We start from the raw sequence: 17,066 nt of genomic DNA on the forward strand, positions 1-17,066 counted from the left end.
ACAGGATACTAGATACTGAAATAGTGCTAGTGCTTTCCTGAGTTCGGCATTGCTCCCTGGGAATGCCAGAGCAGAAAGAGGGAGACAGGGAGCAGGGTTTGATTCTGCCCAGCCTTATGAAGGAAGAACAATGGCCACTGCCCCCTCAACGAGCAATGGCAACTCGCAGTCAAATCCTCACCAGCATCTTCCTCTTCCTCTTTCTCTAGTCACAGTGGAGCTGAGGGGTCTCCTAAAACACAAAATCACTGTTACCAGCCTTTTTCACATGAACGTAGAAGATGAGCTTCCTTCCAGCATACATTTGAAAGAGGAGAGTTTTACTAAACCCAAATAAACTTGGTGCATCTCATTATTAAAAAAAAAAAGGAGAAAGAAAGAAAACCACACCACCTAGGAATATGAATACACCTTTACAATTGCTTTGAGATTCAGAGCATGAATTTTTTAATACTTAATATCCTAAGTTGTTTTCTTCATTTCCACAGAAATAACTGCAAGTTCAGAGTTTATTTTTTTTAAAACTACTTTTTTTCCAAATCAGTGGGAAAAAATTAGCATATCTTTCAGCTATATAAAATAGTTTTACAGTTTAGCACTCGAAAAACAACCCCCATCAATCACTGGCAGTAACTGAGGCACCTTATGCACCAAACAACGTAAGCTGAAATTGAAGCATCGCTGACTGGCAACCAAACAATTTTTGCCTTTCTAGTTTCCAGCATGTCTTCTCATTAACAGGTGTTAAGTCTAAGGTAAAGTCAATCCTGTGGCCCTATTTACAATATTCCTAGGACCTAGGCAGTGAGCGATGGGAAAATCCTATGCAATTATTAAAAGCACGATGTAAGCACATATGTTTTCCCGCAAATAGTTACTGCCTGAGGAAAACTTCTTAAGGCCCTTATTATCTTTCTATCACCTTTACAGGAAGAAATATGCAGTGATCTGATTAAATATAGGTTGAACCTGCTAAGTAATAAAAGCACATTTTGGAAGGGAATAAAGATGTTTATTCCTTGAAAGTTGGCTGTATACTGACATCCAGACCAGTTATCTTCTTCTCTCTCCTGGCCCCCCAAAAGAGAAAACTCAGTGTTCTTCTGTACTTGCATACTATTTTCTGCCAAAATGTTTCATTTCTGTCCAGTAGTTAGGGAGAAATTTATTTTTGTGGGAAAACGTGTTGAGACAGCATTCTGGAATCTTATTGTTAACAGATACCAATCTGAGTACAATAAAAGATTAGCTATGTGAAGAAATTTAATTTTCAATCTGTTATAATACATATATATGTATTTATTAATACAAATTTTAGACCTCCCCATATAACAAAAGGAATCATAGTTTAGGCACTTCTCTAAAGTTATTGAACAATTTCCTTCTATTTCTCCTAATGGGAGAACAGTCAATTTCACAGCCAACAACACTGGAGAAATACTGGGACAGATGAAAAAGAGGGCTAAATAGTAGATTTGCTATCTATCTTTTTATTCATTCGTTCAACAGATATTTGTTAAGCATCCTCTCTGTGCCAGCCAGTGTGCTAGATGCTGACATATTGTGACATATAAACTTACAGTCTAAGGAATAGTTTGTGATTCTAGAGAAGCTAAATGTGAACTCAAGAAGATCATTACCCCCAGTCCTCCTCCATCTGGAGAGAAAGATTCTTAGACCCGTAAAGTTAACCTCACTTCCTCCCTCTCTGTGACTTATTCAATATAACAAACTTAGTGGGTCTTTTCCAACAAAAAAGTGAAGCAGGAATATAGACTACAATGAAACCATGATTAAAGACTGAACTTTCTTGCAGGTAGCATTTTTCATTAGATTTTGTAATAAATTATAGAGGTACTGTTAAAAAATTGAATAGTTTATAAATGTGAGCCCTCATTAGCATATGTTAAATATTATTATGTATTAGAATGTTAATAATTTATTAGTTTTTCAATTAATCATCAAATCACTTTACACAATGAAGTCTAATTAATGCAGAGGAATTTCAGAGGGAGGATGTTCTAAAATCTTTCTTTCTTTTTTTTTGTTAAGGAAACGGCAGGTTTGGAAGTTGTTGCACAGCCCCTTAGGCACAGCTCAATTATTAGGTAGGCAGTGGGATTTGCATAACAGCATTTTCATGGTTTGGGCAGTAGGAACACTTGAGGCTCAGGAAACAAAGTACTTCTCAGAGGAACCAAGTTGTAAGGTGAGAAATCTAGGGGTTCCTGGAGAGGCTGCCTGTTAGTTTGGGAGACGCTCCACAGGTAACTCGAACATTCCTTCTCTTTCCACATCGTCTAGTTGAGAACGGCTGCACTGGACCCATAGCTCCTTAAGGAGAGGAGGACGTCTCATTCATCTCCACATGCTTCTGTCCATAACAGTACTTGACACAGAATGTTCTGGTCTCAATGTTTGTGTCCCCCAAAAATTTGTATGTTGAAGCCTTAGACCCCACTAGGGCTGTATTTGTAGCAAGGAAATAAATGAAGTTAAATGAGATCATAAGAGTAAGGCCCTGACCCAATAGAATTAGTGTCCCTAAGGAGACACCAGAGAGCTCATTCTCTCTCTCTCTGTGCACACACTGAGGAAAGGCCATATGAGACATAGTAAAAAGGTGGCTGTCCACAAGCCAGGAAGAGCTCTCACCAGAAGCCAAACCAGCCAGCACCTTGGTCTTAGACTCCTCAGCCTCCAGAACCGTGAGAAATAAATTTCTGTTGCATAAGCCCCGCAGTCTATGGTATTTTGTTATGGCAGCCTGAGGGGACTAAGACACAAAGTAACCACTATGATTAGTTGTCAGATGAACAAATAATTTCTTCAAAACATTCCAGGGTCAGCCCGCTACTGTAGTGGTTGAGTTCGTGTGCTCCACTTCTGCAGCCCAGGGTTTGTGGGTTGAGATCCTGGGCGCGGACCCACACACTCATCAAACCATGCTGTGGCAGCATCCCACATACAAAATAGAGGAAGATTGGCACAGTGTCAGCTCAGGGAATCTTCCTCAAGCAAAAAGAGGAAGATTGGCACAGATGTTAGCTCAGGGAATCTTCCTCAAGCAAAAAGAGGAAGATTGGCAACAGATGTCAGGTCAGGGCCAATCTTCCTCACACACCAACAAAACAAAACAAAACTTCCGGGCTTTCTCATTCAAACATTTTTTGAACTCCTGTGGTGTCAGGTACTATGGCAGTCAAGGTGTCATATAATGAAAGAGAACTGTAGTTGTCTGTTTCTGTATCTGTAAAATGGGAATAATATTAATACCTTCCTAGGGTCAAGAGGAATAAATGAGATAAAAAGACCTTAGCTCAGTGCCCACACATAGGAATCATTGCATCCTTTGTTATCATTATGTCTCAGTGTGCCATGCCACAGATGAAAACTATAGATTTTTTTTCTCTTTTTGTTGAGAGATGCTGGAATGATGCTCACCCTACCTGCCATTTTCATGAGTGTATTCACTGTATTGGGAACAGGGTTGAGATTTGAATACAGAAAGAAGAGACATCATGTAAGTGCAACCCTGTACCCGCAAGTCGCAAAGGATAAGCACCTCCTCAAATTTTGTACTCTAGTTGCCTCCTTAGATCCCAGCCCTGTTGGGGAATCTCCCTTATGAGGATGAATCACCTTAGAACTATTGGGGGTAATCGTCTTTAAGAATGTAGGAAGGTATCTCCATTTTGTGAGGAAAAGAGGTATAATAATACCATTTGGATTTTGAACATTTAAGAGGAAGCTGCTTGTACTGAATTTGAATACTGTCCCCTCAAAATTCATGTCCACTGGGAATGTGTGAATATGACCTTATTTGGAAATAATGTCTTCACAGATGTAATCAAGTTAAGATGAGGTTAAAATGGATTAAGATAGGCCCCAAATCCAATATGACTAGTCTCTTTATAAGAAGAGAAAAATTTGAACACAGAAACACAGACATGGGGGAGAAATCGACATGAGGATGGAGGCAGAGATTGGAGTGATGCGTCTGCAAGCCCAAAAATGCCAAGGATTGTTGGGAACGATCAGAAGCTACCAGGATTCTTCCCTAGAGCCTGAGAAGGGAGTATAATCCTGCCATCACCTTGATTTCAGACTTCCAGCCTCCACAGCTGTGAGACAATAAACTTCTTTAGTTTTAAATCACCCAAGTTGTGCTAATTTGTTTTAGTAACCCTGGGAAACTAATATTCTGCTCAACCGCTAGACATGAATCCCCAGGAAAGAAGGAAGGGAGTACTCTGGATTCGCAAGATGTAGGACAGAATCGATCATGACCCAGTCTCTGTGGGCTTTCTATCTCCTTGGAAGTGAGCTATCCATGTGAACAGAAAGACTGAGCACTAAGATCCAAATCCTGGCAGCCAAGATTGGAGCAGCTGAGTTTAGCACTGGCATGGTAGTGTGTCACCCTTTTTCAATGACACATGGAAGTCCCTAGAGAAATCTTGTATAGAAATCTCTGTAGGGCCAGTGCTCGTCAGGGACAAGAAGAACTAACAGGAGCCAGTAGAAACAGCAGTTGTGTCTCCGTGTGAGTGTGGAAGCCAGACTGGCCATCCTCTCTTCTTTCGCTAACCATACTGTCAGAGGGACTGGACAATTTGAAGATGTATAGGCCTAAGACAAGCTCAAAGCACGTAAAGGAAGAACCACGGAAGGCTTTACAGGGAGATGACACCTACACTGAAGGACACACAGGAGTTAGCCAGAGGAGGAATGGATGGGGGAGCATTTCAGGCAGAAGGGCTAGGAAAAATGAGGGCCTTAACTTGATAGAAAGATGGTACATTGAACACCTGAAAAGAATTGAGAAAGACCAGCGCAAAGACTAAATGTAGAAGTTCCAAGGCATGAGATGGAGACGCAAATGCCTCTACATGGCAAGCTGGGGAGGTGGTGGAGTTGGTAGGGGTGGAGGAAAAATATTAGATCCTAAAACCAGGGCCACAATGGAGGTAACTGAACCTCCGAACACTTTTCCAAAGGCAAATGGTTGTTGGTTTCATCAGTACTATTATATCACCACAAATTATACTATTTAACTCACAATGAGCTAGATGCAAAATGCAATGGGGATTGAATAAGGGTGACAGTGGCCTTCCTTGAATCCTCTTCCTGTCCATGAATTAAATCCTCGTAGAGGTGAGACTCTCATCACCACACAGCCCCGGGAGAGGACATGACTGATTGAGTTCATATTATAATACCTGTTACCTCTCCTGCCTCAGGGAAGGCAACATAAAATAAAGATGCCTGTTCCATGAAATACTCAAATATGTTCTTCAGAATTCAAGGACTTAAATTATTCATTGACTGGGGCAGTTCTCTTTCTTGAAGGAGACTAAAAGGGGAAAAAAAGATTCTAATCTTTCTGTCACAAAATAAAATATCAGTCCTAATGTTCAAATTCACCCTCAGAACACAGCATAATCCCATATTATAACCAATTTTGTAAAAAGTGAAAGTGTATGCAAAATAAGATAAACAAAGGAAAGCAACTGAGAACAAGAAAATAGCTCACAGCAAATGACATTTGGAATGAAAGATAGAAAACCTACACTATTTTGTTTTATACTTAAATAGACCGAGAACAGAAATGCACTGGAGACATTTGATAATCAATATAAGATTACCCCGAGGGCACCATATCCAACTATAATTTTAAAAACAAAACTCAAGGAAATGGAACATTTAAATTAGAAGGACTTTTAACAACAAAATGGCAAAAAGGCAAAAAAAAGCCTTAATGTCGTTTTATATAAGGGAATTCTTAACTTAAGGGTTATTTTTCACAGTCAGTTTTTGCCAAGCAACATGAAGAGAGAAAAAATATCTTAGGTCTTTCCTGTCACTGTAGCCTTCATAATCACCACAATTCAACATGACACTATGACTTGTAAGAAATTCTCCCTGGCATCCATTTAAGTGGACACTAATTGGAAAGTTCAGTGAACAGAAAAAGGCTGTGAACAATATATATTTCAACACGCTGTACCCAATCCTGACCTTAAATGACAAGGAGGAAAAAAAATGGTTCAACACAGCCTCTGCATTCAGCTCAGTATTGTGAAGCCACGATGTGAGTTAGCTCCAGGGAGAGCCCCAGGCTGGTCGTGAGACCGCAATCAAACCTGGAAACTCCACGAGAATCAATCTGCTCTGCACACATGGTTCTATAGCGGAGCATCTGGGTGCCCGGCACTGAAGTCAGGGACTCCACAGGCGAGGAGGCAATCGTAAGACGTCATTGAAAACACGAGCTCTGAAGTCAGCCGATCAAGGATTTCAACTTTGGCTCAGCTAGCTGTGTCACCTTGGGCTGAGAGCTTCACCTTGGAGATTTGTTATCTGTAAAGTGAGGAGAGTAATAACAATGCCACTAACTACTGTGAGGAATAACTTAGATGATGTAAATATGGCACAGCACCTGCCACATAGTAAGATCTGCCTTAACAATGGCTCGCACACACTGAGGACCTACGACACATCGTTGAAAAACTTGTCTCTCAAAATAACCCTATGAGTTACATATCATGGTTGTCCCCATTTTGCAGAGGAAAAACTGAGGCACAGAAAGCATAAGTCGCTTGACTAAGGTCACATCACTGTTTAGTGGTAAACTGGCACTTAAACCCAGACATTCTGGTTCCAGGCTACACATACTGTTTCTCATTTAGCTTCATGGAATGAATAAGAGCGTGAATGGATGAGCGGTAGTTATTTTTTTTTATTCTTGAAGATTTAGTAATCTAATTGGGAAGTAAGAGGCAGAAACACTGTAACCATAAAATAAGTTAGTGTATAATCAATGGCTTACCTTTAAACCTCCAGAGGACCAAGCCCTACAAACAAGCAATGGGGACAGGTTGTAAAAAGCTATAGGAGAGTCATCTGCGCCAGGGCAGAAAATATTTGACTGCTTATAGAAGATGCCAGGCAACCTGGGATTCAGGGCAGCTGCCCCTACCCTGACTTTTTGTAGTCTCAATACTCTGCTAATCTCTTTCCTGGTTGGAGTGGGAAAACTCACCTTCATTTTACACCCTGGACTCCAAGATACTCAGCTGGACAAGGTTCTGCATCTAGATTTACCCTCAGCATCTAAACTTACCCTTGGGAGCTGCAGTCCCATAATCCTAGGAGACGTGAAAGGCTACGCCTCAGAAGAGTTAAGCCCTGGTGATTTGGGAACCAAGGGTAAGAAATTTAATACATCACATTTGCATAATCTTTTTAACTTAAGGGTACTTTGTCCGCACAAAGATCCTTCATGAAAGAAAGGACTCAAGTCCTAAGGTATAACTTGCACAAGGTAACAAAGTGCGTATCAGAACCAGGATCTAAACACAGGCTTTTCTTGTTCCACATGGCATCCTCTTTCTCATGGTCCCTTATAGCTCCCTAATGTGCAGATTCACCTTCATGCTGGAATTATGCCTTACCCTTACATTAATTCTGGTAATTCCAAGAATTTTAGAGGGTTGTCTATAAGAAATTGTTTGGTTGCCTGTCTCATTTAGTGCCCTGGTTGCTGGACCTTCTGACCCAGCAAAGAAAACTCTAAAGGATTGAAATCTGTTGTTTTGATTGCCCAGCACTTTCTATAAGCACTGGCTTCTGTCAACAGATTCCATTTCACAGTCATTGGGTTCAGCATATGATCCAGGCCTGGTCAAATACAGAACCCCATTTTCCTCCACACAGTGGTTAACTCAGAGATGGCAGAGATGGGGATGTAACCCACAGGAAGCTAATCAGAATCCTTTCCTAGATTTGCTATACAGGTACTGGGAGAGAGACATTCTCTTTCAAGTGAGATTTCTGAAATGAGAAGATGTGAATCTGGTATATTCTAGGTCTTCAGTGTCCATACCCCATGCCATGGGTCAAAGCCTATTTTCAGAATGCAGACAAGACAGAACAAGTGGAAATGAGAGACAGATGATGAAATTCCCAGTGGGTTTTAGTGCTTGAGGTCTCTTTGGGTACAGCTCCAGCTTCAATCCTGGGAGCCCTTCCCAGTGGCGTTCCTAGTCAAGAGAGCTAACATATTTCTTTTCTTGCTTAGCTAGTTCCCACTGAAAAGTCCTTGAAACCTTCTCTGTTTAAGGTCTTCATGAAACCTAAGCCCATCTGAACTCTTATTGACTTATCTTGTCATCATTTGTCTCCACCACCACTGCCCACACTGGAATGTAAACTCTATAGAAAGAGCAGAAATCTGGTGTATCTTATTCACTGCTCCACCTGCAGCATCTAGGAGTGGGCCCCACACTTAGGAGGCACTCAGTAAAAAGTGGTGAAAGTGTGAATGGAGAGAAATGGGTGAATAAGGCAGAGCCAAAGCCCAAGACCCTAGAGTGCTCACCAGAGATGTGCTCCGTGAAGACACATCAGCTCTGAAGCTGGTAAGCTGGTGACGTGTGAGAAAGCTCACCGGGGCTGTGCAGACTGAGCCAGTGTAGAGACTCACGGAAGCAAACTTCCTGTCCCTTTGGAGGGAGGACAATGAGCAGGGTTTTCTCCAGCTGCTAGGAGGCCTCAGCAGACATCTCTTACTGGGCAAGGAGTCTTCACTAACAGAACTTGTTCAGAGAACCAGAAGAAAATCAGGAGGTTTCCTGAGGTCTGTGAAAGGTGCTGAAATGACAAAACAATGAGGTATTGGCATCTCCCAGCTCTTCAACACCACGAAATTCAGCTCTGCCCCTTCTTGAGCATGTATCATATACCAATTACAGAGTTCAAGATCATAAGGAAAACTAAGTAGAAGACATCTTCTCCCTGCTGTGATGAAGCCTTAAAAAGATGAGACACATAGGAAAGATCTCACATAGTAGGCAGTAAACGATAATGAGTTGTGGGTTTCCTAGGTAGAAAAAAAGGGGAAAGTGAAGGAGTAACGCCCAAATTTTTCTTTCCAAATCTATTTTTGTGTCATCCTTATTCTCAAAAGAAAATAATCTTTATTTAATTGAGATTTTACGTGTCTGTCTGTTGGGTGATTTGTCAGGTGTTTCACAGCACTTTTTTTGAAGAGGAGAGTGGGAAGGGAATAAACCCAAACAAGTGACAATAGGACACAGGTCCTTTTAAAGAGGTTGTTATAAAAAAGAACAAAATGATTTGAAGTTTGAGCATTTAAAAACCTAGACTTCCAACAAGTACTTGTTGAAATTGGCCACATAAGACCTTTGGCAGGGCTCCTCCATGGGGCTTGAAATTATGAGAGAAGGAACCCCATCACAGCCACCCTGTCCTCAAGGTCTTTGCCTCCCCAAGGGAGGAGAATCAAAATGAACATTTATTGGGTGACTATGTTGCCCATCACTGTGTAAATGCGTTATCTTATTTAACCATCACAACAAACAATGAGAAATGTGGTAGCGTTATATCTATTGTGCAGAGAAGGTAGTCAACCTACCAAAGTTCACGTAGCTGGGCAGGGGCAGAGCTGGACTTTCAAAGAAGTCAGACCCCAGTATCCTTGCACTTACCCAAGAACTCTTTTCCATGCCACGCTGCCAGAAAGGGGTGTTTGGCAATAATACTACAAACAAAAGGAATAGCCAAAGAAAACACAAAATATTTTTTTACCAAATTTAGCAGTCCATATTGGTTGAAGGATAGGTGCAACGTAAGGAGAGCAGGCTGTTGAGGCTCGCTCTGCTTGCCTGGCATATGAACCCCAAATCGGCACATGGTGGAACAATCCTCTGCTCCCCAAAATGCTTCAGGAGTCATGTAGACTTTGCTGATGGATTTCTGAGGAGGAGGGAGAGCAGGTTAGGTGGCACCTCAGACAACAGAAGTCTCCAAAATGCACTTTAAATATCCTTTTCTCTTTCTAAGAAAAAAATTTCTTTCTAGAACTTGCTTATCTCCTCTCCATCTTCCCATCCTCCAGCCCCAGCCCTGAGCCCTAGTCTCCTGCCTCACATGCATGTTAATATCCCCTTATTGAAACAAAATCCTGCTAGCTGGCTGAGGAGTATCGATGGGAAAGAAAATAAACAATAAAGCAAAACCAACCAGGGGAATGAGGAGAGCCTTCAATCACTCTCCCAAAAGCAAATGATGAGATGTGATATTTTTAAGCATGTGCCAGGCATTGTTCTTGGCCCTTGGGATACTACCATGAGCAGGACAGCCTGGAGCTTACATCTTAGAAAGAGAAGACCCAGACATTAAATAAGTAAAGACATACGTCAACTGAATCCTCACAGGTGGTGGTAAGAGCTGGGAGGGGCAAAAATCTGATGCTATGGTAACAATGACCAGAATTGGTAGGAAAGAGTTATGTTTTGTGGTCAGCAAAGGCTTCTCCAAGGAGATGACTTTTGATCTGAGTCCTAACTGAAGGGGAATAGCCTTGCAGAGATATGCATTCTAGGTGGAGAAATTAGCAAATGCAAAAGCCATGGATCAGTCCTAAGGGAGTGAGGGAGGCTGGGATGAAAGGAGTGAGCAGTAGGGAGAGAGATGAGGATGAAGATGTGTGTGGGTGGGATCTCATGGTTCAGAGTAAAAACTCTACTTTTGGAGCCAGCCCCAGTTGCCTAGTAGTTAAGGATGGCGAGCTCCACTTTGGCAGCCAGGGTTCGGTTCCCAGGCACAGACCTACACAACCCATTGGCAGCCATGCTGTGGTGGCAACCCACATACAAAACAGAGGAAGAATGCCACAGATGTTAGCTCAGGGCAAACCTTCCTCTGAGAAAAAAAGGGGCCGGCCCCGTGGCCGAGTGGTTAAGTTCACACACTCCACTTCATTGGCCCAGTGTTTTGCCGGTTCAGATCCTGGGTGTGGACATGGCACCACTGATCAAACCATGCTGAGAAGGCATCCCACATAGCACAACCAGAGGCACTCACAATAAGAATATACAACTATGTACTGGGGGGGGTTGGGGAGAAGAAGAAGGAAAAAAACAAAAAAGAAGATTGGCAACAGTTGTCAGCTCAGATGCCAATCTTTAAAAAAAAAAAAAAAAAAAATTGGCTAGATTTCATTCTCCGTAGAGCAGACGCTCCTGTAGAAATTGAGCAGGAGTGGTTAACATTTTATAAAGGGTACTCTGACGACTGTTTGGAGAATGACTGTGGAGGGTCATGGAGGAAGGGTGAACGGAAGCTCCCCACACCCTCAACCCCGGGTTGTTTGGCGTTGGCTTTTATTACGCTCATAGCATTCAGCTGTTTTATGGGATTAGCTGCCTATTGTAGGAGCCCAGGCACCACAGGGCTTAGATTAGGAAAATGGATGCACTTGTGAAAGTGAGGCAACCAAACCTGCTGTGGAGTTGAGAAAGGGGTGAAATCGAATCTCAGGGGGAGGATTAGTTGGTGTGTGTGGAGGGGAATGAGACATGAGAAAGCTAGAGTTAAGGCCAAAATTTTCAAAACTCTGTTTTAGCCTGAGAAATTTTGACTCAACAGTGAGGAAGCCAGCAAAGGATATTTATTTGTTCATTTTGCTTTTAATAAACTTTTATTGAAGTATGATTAACGTGAAGGACTGGTTTCATGGGAATGCCTCTCACTCAGAAGGAACCAAGCATAGTTTATTGCTCTGCTGTTGAAATTCTTCATAGTTTTGTCTTTGAACTTGGGTTTTGTAAATCAAGTCCAATGGAACAATGGAGCATGTATGTAAGCATAAGAGGTTAACAAAATATGTGTCTACTGTATCTTGCCTCCCCATTTGCATATAGTGTTTGTGATGCTTCGAGAGCAGAGAATTCCACTGGACCCACAATGCATAGGAGTTCAGAGAAACACAAAGTGAAGATGAAGAAAGTGTATTACAGAAGCCAATGGTTTCCAAAGAGTGTTGTTAGAATGACTGCATATCAAGAAATGAAATATAATTTATTTATTATTCTACTATGGATGGACATTGAGGTAGCTTTCCAGTTTGGGACTACTATGAATGGTGCTGCTATGAATATTCTCATACATGTCTTTTAATACACGTTTACCCTCTTCTGTTGAGTATTTCTCTAAAAGTGGAATTGCCGAGTCAGAGGGTAAGCATAGACTCATCTTTAGTTGATAGCTGCCAAACGGTCTTTCAAAGAAATTACATAAATTCTGCATTTATACCAGGGATTATAAACGTAACACCTGGTCCATGTCCCTCCCAGCACGGTGTTATTCAGGTTTTTGTGTTAGCCGTCCTATGGTGGTTGTGCAGTGCTATTTCATTGAGGTTTTCGTTTGCAATTCCTTAGCGTCTAATAAGACTTAGCACCTCTTCATATGTTTATTGGCCATTTATAGATCCTCTTTTGTTAAGTACTTGTTAAGGTCTTTTCCCCATTTTTCTATTAGGTTACTCACTTTTTTCCTACTATTTTGGAAGAGTTTGTTACATATTCTATACTACTCCTTTGTCAGATAAATGTATCGCAAACATCGTCTATTCTTTGGTATGCATTTTTCACTTCTTTGTTTTTTAATTTTAATGTAATCTGATTTATTATACTTTCCTTGTGAGTTAATGATTTTTTTGTGTGTCCCTTTGGTTGTTTTATCTTCCATGTTTAGCTCCATGCCCATGTAGAATTAATCCTTTACATATATGAAGGAGGGGTCAACATTTCATTTTTTTTCCGCATGAATATCCAATTGACCCAGCACCATTTATTGAAAAGACCATCATTCCCCACCACCCTGCAGCCTGATCTTTCTCATTAATAAAGCGACTATATATGTGTGAGTCCGTTTCTAGAATCTCTGTTACATCTATATTTGTTGAAAAAGTTCTCTTATCATACGAGATTCTCATTGCTTTGTGATTTTTTCACCTATTCCAAGTCTGTTTGTCTATCCTTGTTCAACTACCACATTGTCCAAATTACATTTTATATCTTATAGTATAAATCATTTGTAATACATATTGATATCTAGTATGATATGTACTCAACTTTGTTTTCATCTCTCTGATTGTCTTACTTATTCCTGGCCCTCATCTAAGGTTTTATATAAACAGACAAAATGATCACTGTGATAGATTAGGAATCTTGTGGTATCATTGATATCTTGACATGGCATGAAGGATGGATTGGTAAAGCCCACAGAAAGCAAGTAAGAAAACCAATGTAGATGAACGGTGATAAAGGTCTTCTACTCGATATTAGAAAGAAATATGAAAGGATAGATCTTAGGACGTAACAAAAGTAAAGTCAGAAAAATTCACCTCTGGTTGGATGCAGGAAGAAAAGGCAAGAGAGAGACGTCAAAGATTACTGCAAGATTTGAGGGCTGGATAACTGAAAGATTGGTGAGAACATTTATTGAAATAGAAAAGAGAGGATCAACGCTGGTTTGAGAAATGAGGGGAAGATGAGTTCAACAGAAAGCAAAATGAATCTAAAGGACTTAAAGAATCATAGCTTCAAGTGTCCAGCAGGCAGCTGGGAATGGTGGATTGGAGGTTAAAAGAGATCAGAGCCAGAGACAGACAATTGACACTATGTGTATATTATGTGTCATGAGTTAGATATGATTTCGAAGGGAGAATGCATAGAGAGAGCATAGGGGAAGGAGGGATAGTAGAAGACTGAGATAGAATAAGAGACCAAAAGTTGAAAGAGACAATGAACAGAGGAAGAAAGGAAAGAACAACGAGAGAGGAAGGGAAAGGAAAAGATTTTAAATTTCAGTGAATAGAGAAGGCTAGCCATATCTGTATTCTACCATCAAATCCATATAGTGCTCAAGCATTCCACTAGAAAATTATCTTGGTGAGACATTCTTGTGGCAGAGCCTTTGAGACTGTAACTCCCTTCCTGATGTGTTGTTCTGTGCCTGCTGCTGTCTCCCTCCCAGCAGAAAAAAAGACTCCTGGACAGATGAGGGCAAATTTTGGGGCCCATGGATTTCCTGTCAATGTGTGTGCATTTGAAGTGAGAGCAGGTGGGTGGGTACCGATTGCTTGCATTATTAGAGTGCTCTTCTGAAGAGGAATTAATGCATAAACCAATCTGTGGGAATCAGGGGAAAGTGTGTTGCACATCGTAATAAAATCATAAAAATAATGCCCTGCTTCCTAATTGCATTCCAGAATTTTTATTACACTGCCGATCTTTTATTACTTTTAGTCAAATTTTGGAATGTTGATGATTCATAAGTAAAGAACATTAAATGTTCCTGATGGCCTGTAGACAAGGTTAATTTACACCCTGCAAGCCAGATGAGGTGTTAACTATATTCAGGTTGCACTTCAGTGGTTTGAAAGGTAATTGTTTTACATTCCCAGAGCTTAAAAGGGACTCCAAAAATAGAGTCGACTGTCAAATACAAGACAAAATAAAACACTTGAATTGTTGTTTTCTTAAAATCCCCTTCCATTGTGTGATTTACCTAACACTGGTCAAAGTATTTCATACCAAATAGATAATAAGTGAAAGGCAACATTTTGGAGAAAGTTCTACCATCACTGATTAGAGTTTTGTACCAACTATTTTTTTGCTTAAGTAAAATTTAGAGAAAGTAGAAAATGAAAAAAAAGTTTTTCCATCCCGATAAACCCTCAGTATAAATTTGAAGATTTGAACCACATTCAGCAGTGATGTCCACTCCTCTTCTATCCATCTGACCCTTTGGGGAAAATAAGCTGAAGGTGGAAGTGGAAGATTCTTCTTGAATAGTTTGTACTAAAAAAGACATGCCTTACTTGGACATTGAGGGACAAATATAAGCCAACAAAGAAGTCCCAGATCAGGATCTTTCTCCCCTACCTGCTTTTTTAAAGGATAACTTTGTTAAGAATATTAATAAGCAAACACACAAAATTAACTTGCAATCACACACACACACACACAGAAGTCTACTTGTCCTGAGGCATTGTGTCATGACTGGAAACTTGATTACTAAAGCCATCATCTTATGACACAGTTACTATGGTACTCAATAGCCAAAACATTTCTAGATAGTTTTCAGGACCAAAGAGAAATTGGAGTGCAACAATCAAAATTACAATGCAAAACCAAGACGAAATAATTTGGCCAAACGATTAATCCCAGAATTATTTTTGTACTGAAATTTCCATAATTGCTCGGGCCATAAGAGAGATTTTTACTCCTAAGACCTCACGTAGCATGTGTTATCATTTTTGCACACTCAAAATAATAAAAGTGGTAAAGATCAAGATCATACAATCTTTGCTCGTCTTTCACAGTTACTTTAAAATGTATTTGTGTGAGAGAGGGGTGGTATATGATATGTACTTGTAGATGAAAATAATCCATAACCAATCTGCAAATGAAAATTGGGGTGAGTTTATTCTGAGTCATATCTGCAGACTAACTTAGCCCGGGGCCTTCTTTCCCTCAGGAGGGAAGGGCACCAAAGAAGTTAGGGTGTACAGAGTGGTTATATACCATCAGAGCGCATGTATCACATATGATTGAAATGTCCCTTTTACAATAGTTACGAGAAGGCTCTGTCGGCACAGCGATTACTGGGCAGAGCAGGTACTAGGTCTGCTGTCTCCGTGGACAAAGCAGGGCAGCAGGTCTATTGCCTCAAGCTGGGTGGTCACAGGGTGGACACAGCAATCAACTCCTAGCCTAGGGAGAGGCGCTTATCCTTAAGGAAACACCAATGCGGGGAAAGTTGCACCTTTATCTTAAGAGCATTTGTTTGTGTCTTTGGGACACAGGAAATGCTTAAAGCAGATATACAATGTATGCTCAATGGCCATGTCAGGCCCTTTTGGAAAAACAAGGTTAGGCCAAATTACGTTTACACCAAATGGCTTCCTCATACACTCCGATATATCCTATTGCTTGCCATTTGTTTGTCATACTTAATCCATTTTTCTCTATTTAGTTATCTTAACTAATAAAAGTCAAATATATTCAAGTAGATATTTCAGACTTCAAAAGTTAATTTGTTTAAAAAAAATTAACTTTTAACAGAGACCTCCTGAACATAATCAAAGAAACACTTTAGGAAAGTATCTCAAAATGTTGATTTTCTAACCAAGCAATGGATCTTAAAAAAAATCACAGCCCAATTAGTGTCACTCATGACTTTATAAAATCTTTCTTTTATGTTTTGAGGAGTGCAACAGCTTGAGTTACATGAAAATTAAAATTCAGAGGTTGAATTCAGCTGTGTACTTGAACATTGTATAAATTCACTGAGCTGAGGCTCACATTTGTTTACTTGAGAACTTTTCAATAAAGTCCTTATAATGTGCTTGCAGCTCTAAATAGCTGCTAAAATCACAAATTCTAAAGCTATGAATTTTTTTTGTATGAAATGGTACACTGAAATTAACACTACACTTTTTGAATAAAACAGTAAGGTGGTACATAGAAGTGTCTACAATTTTCTTGGCTAAGGAAACACAGCTGAAGCTGTGTCTGTCATGTTGCTAGGTAGCAATTGCTTAAGGTGGCACCAGAGTAACTTCCAGTCAAAGACAGGCAAAGCCACTCCATGTTGAGCGTGCTGTGAGAAGCCTTCCACTTCACTCATCCCTCTGACTTACGAAACACCTGGCAGGGTTCCTAAGATAGCCTATTAAACTTTCCCCAGATCACAAAACCACATTGTATTTTCCAATGGAACATATCCCACTTGAACTGCTTCAATTACTGTAAATCCATTACAGAGCAGATGTAAAAATGAAAGACCTTTGTAACTTGATGATGATGATAATAATGGCCAACGCCTATTACACACTATGTGTCAACCACAGAAATAACACTTTACCCATGTTATTTCATTTAATCCTTACACAGCCTATGAAGTGTTCTATATTTGATCATCTCGAGGAGGCCATCAGCACATTATGATTTTTTTTTAATATACAAATGAAAAAGGGGAAAAATGCTGCCAAATCAGCTATGGCATGATGTTTTCTTGTCGCCTCAAATTTTTATTTTGTACTTGTTGAAAGTGCTCTTGTATCATATCAGCCTCTAGTTGTTTGCAAACTTTTCTCAATGTTCCAAAAAATTCAGAATTTCTCCTGCTTGCAGTTGCATGGCTCGGTGTGTGGTAAGCAATCCTTTTGCTGTATCTCAGTAACAAAA

Source organism: Equus quagga, chromosome 4 (assembly GCF_021613505.1).
Source record: "Equus quagga isolate Etosha38 chromosome 4, UCLA_HA_Equagga_1.0, whole genome shotgun sequence".
Taxonomy (NCBI): Eukaryota; Metazoa; Chordata; class Mammalia; order Perissodactyla; family Equidae; genus Equus; species Equus quagga.